A 6,000-nucleotide genomic window follows, 5' to 3' on the forward strand; every position below is an offset into this window, starting at 1 on the left:
AATTTATTGTACAGCAAAATTTTGTAGAAGGCTGTATCAGAGATTCTAGTGACCTCTAGTGTACTGCAAATTTAACTTTTTTTTCTTCCAGAATCATCAGATCCTACTATGTAATATATAAACAAACTGAATGTTTACTCGGGGATCTGAACAATATCCGGGGGGACACTTGTAAACAGTAATCGTGCAGCATAGTTATTCAAAACAACATCAGTGTTATATCTTATGGGTACAAATTTATGAGACACTGTCCCATGTTTGATTTTTGGATGACAGAGATCTTGGGCCATTTACCTTTATATAACTGTATAATCCCTAGGAACAGTAAGTTTGTATATGAAAAGCTCAGAGGTATCTGAGAAATAAAAGCAAATGATTTGTTATGCATCTGTTGGCACCCCACTATTTGGGAGGGAAAATATTGCACCATTCTTAGTGCTACAAACAGAGCTTTGAGTTATTGCAGCTTTCTTTCATGCTGTTCACACGATGTCTGATGGATGAGACCTCTAATTACTACAGAATTTTTGGGGGTGAGGATCAGAAACTGAGAAGACACAAAGATGGACTACTAAAGATTAAAACAATATGAGAAGGAAACAGTCTCAATGTGAGAGAAAGAGGTAAAAAGAAAGATAAAATGTCCTCAAAAGGAAGACTTAAAATTTTTGGAATAAACTACAAAGAGAAGAACATTTAGCTACTGTCATGGCCATAATTAATCAAAATGTATGAAGAGGGTCCACTTTCAGAACAAAATTCTGTTAAGTTCAGAGGCATTCTCTCCTGCAGACTTTTCCTTTCTTATCCACATTGACTCTGCAGCTCCTAGTTCTGTTGTCTGTCACTTGAGGATTAACAGATTATACGTAGTGAAGAGGGAGAAGTCCCATTTAATGGTATTTACTACTTTTTATTTGAATTAAAGTTACAAGTTCTTGTTGCATATTTTTAAGTTTTGTCAAACTGTATGCTGTTTTGAGTGCTACATATATTTTTATTTGGACTTTTTATCATCGGAAAGTTATTTTTTGCACTGTTGTAATTCTAATATTTCTCTCTTTGAAATTAAAATTCTCATTTGCAAAATGAGCTTTGAAAGGCTTTCTATTATTCTCTTTCTTAATTTTGATTTATTTGAGGATATATTTACTAGAACTTTCCTCCTAGATTTCTTTTTCCCAAATTCTGCTAACAATCTTAAATCTTAAATGAATTCACATTATTCAAATGATTCTGGTCTTTTCCTCAGCTAATCTTTATTTCAGAATGAAAACATTCTAGTGATTTCTGCATGTAGCACTTCAGTTTTCATGAATTAATAGTTTTGTTTGGTTTAGGTAGATAGATTCATCCTTAAGGTAGAATTTTTAGTTTGATATTACTTCAAGCTGAGTTTAGTCAAGTAACTGGTGAGCATATCCACCAAATGTAAGTTGTGATTTGTGTCTTGCACATATTTATGATGCCACATTTAAATTCTTCAGTGTGACATAGAGCCAGCTGTGCAAATGTAATTCGAGAATAGGAGGAAAAAAAAAAAATCACGCATGCCAGTATCCTTCACTTTATTCTATTTTATCTGTAAGGAATACAAGGGACCAGAGGCTGATATGGGACATGCTCCTCTAAGCTGGTTATTTCAGAAGCATAGAGAATAAATAAAAAATTAACTGTGGATGTATACTTCTTACTGTGTCAGACCTAGATTTTTCAGCCAGATTTTCAGTGCATGCAGGTTTACACTGAACTCAGAGCAAGGAGTGATTGTTTTGTGTGATTGTGACAACTTGATCTGTATAAATTAATGTATGAATCTGTACCTTTTTATGCTGGTTTTTGTCGGTGGTATTGGTTTTCATGCATGTAATAGCTCTCCAACTTGTTGCAAAATTGATTGAAGTCCTCCTTTGAACTCAGAATATATAATAAATGATTGAGAAAAATATCTTAATTATCAGAGCTCATTTTAAGATTTATTTTCAGACTTCATTGTTCCTACTTATTTGTGGTATCTAACTTAATTCTCTAAAGCCTCCTTGAGTACCATCTGATGGATATCATTGTTGCCTTTGCAAGACAGTGTGCCAGAAAAAACATCTGGTTTTAAATGACAGTGAATTAGGCCAACTCTCTGATCTGAATCCTGGGAGGCTATAACATACAGCAGGCAAAGCCTTTCCTTTTATGTACATAGTGCAGAAGACATCTCTGTTTATTATTTGCTTTAGAAAAGCTATCAAAGTGTAAACAGAAACTATAATTAAAATATATATATATATCCAAATATCACAAAAGCTCTTAATAATTCAGCGTTGACAGGCACCATTTTGTGGTATTGCCAGGAAATACCATACCATGTACTAAAGAAACAACATGGTTTCCATGTGGTAACAATGGTAATAGCACACAGTAATTTACCTAACCACTGTTGCACTTATATGCTGCTAAACAGCAAAATATTTGAGACCATAATGTGCACAGTAACTGGAAGGTGCCTATAATGCCAGAAAGTTTTACCCTATACTTTAAAAGCATAAGTTAAAGCAATAATTTTATTATTCAGTATAAAAAGTCTTTATAAGCATGGAAATGCAACTCTGTGTTTTTGGTCTTCCCCATAAGACTGCTCACAAATTTTCCACACAAGGGATTTGACACAAGAAGTCCTGAAGTAATCTTCACAGAGGGATAATCTTATCCTGGGACAAAAGTTGTTAGGACCTTTCCCCTTCACTCCTCCAATCCCTTATTTTTTTGCCCACCCTAGTGAATGAGAGAATGAGTTGGATTCATGCTGGAAATACAGTTTTGGAGTTTATAGTTCTTACACTGCACTAAAAAAAAACGTGGCTGATGAGACAAGGGGAGCCATACTAGATACCAATTTCTGGAAAATGTATTCTGGTTCTGGTGCCCTGTCTTATGTCTGTAGGTTTTCACAAAACAATGCAACCAGTATTTTCAGCCTTTGAGAATTAGCTAGAAATATTTTCACTTGATATTTTGATACATGCTATTCCAGACCTGGTTAGAAATACTAGCAAGATGGACTTTCACAGTGTGATCAAAAATAAGAGCTCTAATAGGGAGTGTAAAAAAAAAAGAAAGATAGCAAATGCAACAGTGCAACAGCCTTTGTAATTGGCATTACCACTGGGAAAAGACAGAAATTGATTTTTTTTCCTGCAGTCTAATTTATACAGTCACTTATGTATATTGTAATACTTTCGTGCAATTAAGTACATTACTTTGAAAGAAATAATGGAGCCTGGAAGGAAACTTCACAATGTTCACTTTCATAAAATAAATTTTACAGTGATAAACATACAAAATAGGTTAAAATATGTTCTCCTAATAGAAATATTATTTGATTCTTAAAACAAACAAACATACAGAACAACAACAACAAAAAAAGAAAAATCACTACTTCCACAGCATCTTGAAATGTCTTTAGATAACAATGCAAGTATCATATTGCATACTTCCATTTAAGTAAAAGGCCCAAATATCTACCTCGAATGTAAATTAACAATTAGTCTCAAATTTATGCTAATTTTTTTCTCCTTTTCAGATGTATAGAGAGGTTTCCAATAGCACAGAACTACCTATTTAAAGAAAATATTTTTGATTTGAGAGTATGTATGCAGTTCTGTTGAGCAACACAGTAGCTTAGAATCTTTTTTGAGATTTCTGCCTTCCACAGACTGAAAGGATAATGGACTTAAATGATTCTTCAACTTTTCTCATATGAAAGTCCAAGCTCTGCAGGAGAGAATGACTAGCTCTTCTGCACTGAATTCTGTGGGTTTAGTAACATTCAAAAATGTATTTCTGGAGAAACTCTGCCAAAGCCAGTATGCAAAAGCCACGTGAGATAAATCTGGATGCATTTGTGATTTATGTTTTATTTTTCTATTAATATTATAAATTTCATGTGAATTATTTTTTGGCAAGTAAAATCACAGACCTTCTTATAACTCCATTAGAGCCACAGAGCTGTCCTGTAGATAAAATGAGAAAAAATAGCAGAACAGAAAGTAACAGTCAGGCACTAAAGACAGTTCAGTGTGGCTAAGATACTAAGATGCTCAGTCAGTACCTCATTCATCAGAGATACAGAGATAGAAATAAATCTCAAATCTTGAATTCTCAGCTCTATATATAGAGAGAGAGAAAGAGAAATGGAATCATAGGATGGTTTGTATTGGAAGAGACCTTAAAGAACACCTTCTAGTTCTAGTCTCCTGCTATGGGCAGGAACATCTCCCACTAAAACGGGTTGATCAAAGCTCCATCCAGCCTACTCTTGAATGCCTCCAGGGAATGGCCATCCATAACATTTCTGAGCAACCTGTTCCAGCATCTCACTACCCTCATGGAAAATAATTTATTCCTAATATCTAGTCTAAATCTACCTTCTTTCAGTTTAAAACCATTGCCCCTTATCCTGTTCCTACATGCCCTTCTGAAAAGTCCCTCCCCCACTTTCTTGTAGGCCCCCTTCAGGTACTGGAAGGCTGCTATAAGACCCCTCTGGAGCCTTCTCTCCTCTAGGTAGAAGAGCCCCAGCTCTCTGTCTGTCCTTGTAGGGGAGATGTTTCAATCCTTCAATCATTGTGGTGGTCCTCCTCTGAATGTTTTCTCAAAGGTCCATGTCTTTTCTGTACTGGGGACTCCACATTTGGATGCAGTACTCCAGATGAGGTTTCCCCAGCACAGAGTAGAGGGTCAGTATCATCTCCCTCAACCAGCTGGTCACACTTCTCATGGTGCAGTCCAGGATACAGTTGGTGTTCTGTGCTTCAAGTGCATGTTTCTGGCTCATATTGAGTCTTTCATCAACTGGCACCCTCAAATCCTTCTTCTCAGGACTGCTCTCAAGACATTCTCCACCCAGCCTGTATTTATGCTTGGAATTGCCCCATCCCAAGTGCAGGACCGTGCACTTGGCTCCCTTGAAGTTTGGCATGGGCCCACCTCTCAAGACTGCCCGGGTCCATCTGGATAGCATCTCTTCCTTCCAGTGCATCAACAGCATCACTCAGCTTGGTATCATCTTCACACTTGCTGAGTGTGCACTCAATTCCACTGTCCATGTTGCCTAGAAAGATGTTAATAGGCCACTCATCACAGGACTTCACTTAGAAATTGAGTCACTGACTGCAACCCTACAAGTGCAGCCATCCAGCCTTCTCTATACTCCTTCCTTTGTAATATATAGATTTACTGGTACTATGTGGTGTGGTACATTTTTCTGCCCCAAGAAGAAGATTATCCTTGAAGCCAGGATAATAGATGAGTAAATATTGTTAATGATTGTTCAGTATTTTCCACAGCAGTGCAAAGCTGGGTCATACCAGTTAATGCAAACAATAAAGACTAAATATATGTTCATTTTCTTGTGTAGTTGACACTTTTAGAAATACATAAATATTTTCTCCAACCTGATTTTAAAAATCTGAGGTAAAAATCTTTTTTGTTCAGTGTGTGTGTGTCTCCTGCCTTTGTTCAAACATTTGTTTCAACTCTATTGAGCATTCTCATATAATTAATTTATTCAAATACTTGATAAGTTATTAACTGAAGGAGTTAATGAAATGTATGATTTGATGTCAGATGTATGAGTTTTACAGAAACAAGAATCAAGAGACCATAATAATATGCATCTGATCCATCTGGTAACTACTCTCATTACATAAATATCAAGTTCTCCATGTAAACCACACAACGCCATACTTGTTCTGTCTCCAGATTCTGAGAAAGAGTTGAAAGCATTATGGAGATGGCTGCACAAGCAATATTGCAGTACAAACCCTGACTTAAAGGGTGATATGAGACAGGTACTTCCCTTGGGTAGAGTTCTGCATTTCTTCAAACTATGGACACCATCCCAGAGGGTAGTGCAGCTCTTTGAGACTGAAAGGAAAAAAGGGACATTATTTTCTCATAGAATTAAATGTAACAGTAGTCTGAGATTCTGAAGACAAAAACTGCTTC

This window comes from Meleagris gallopavo, chromosome 1, assembly GCF_000146605.3.
Source record: "Meleagris gallopavo isolate NT-WF06-2002-E0010 breed Aviagen turkey brand Nicholas breeding stock chromosome 1, Turkey_5.1, whole genome shotgun sequence".
Classification (NCBI taxonomy): domain Eukaryota; kingdom Metazoa; phylum Chordata; class Aves; order Galliformes; family Phasianidae; genus Meleagris; species Meleagris gallopavo.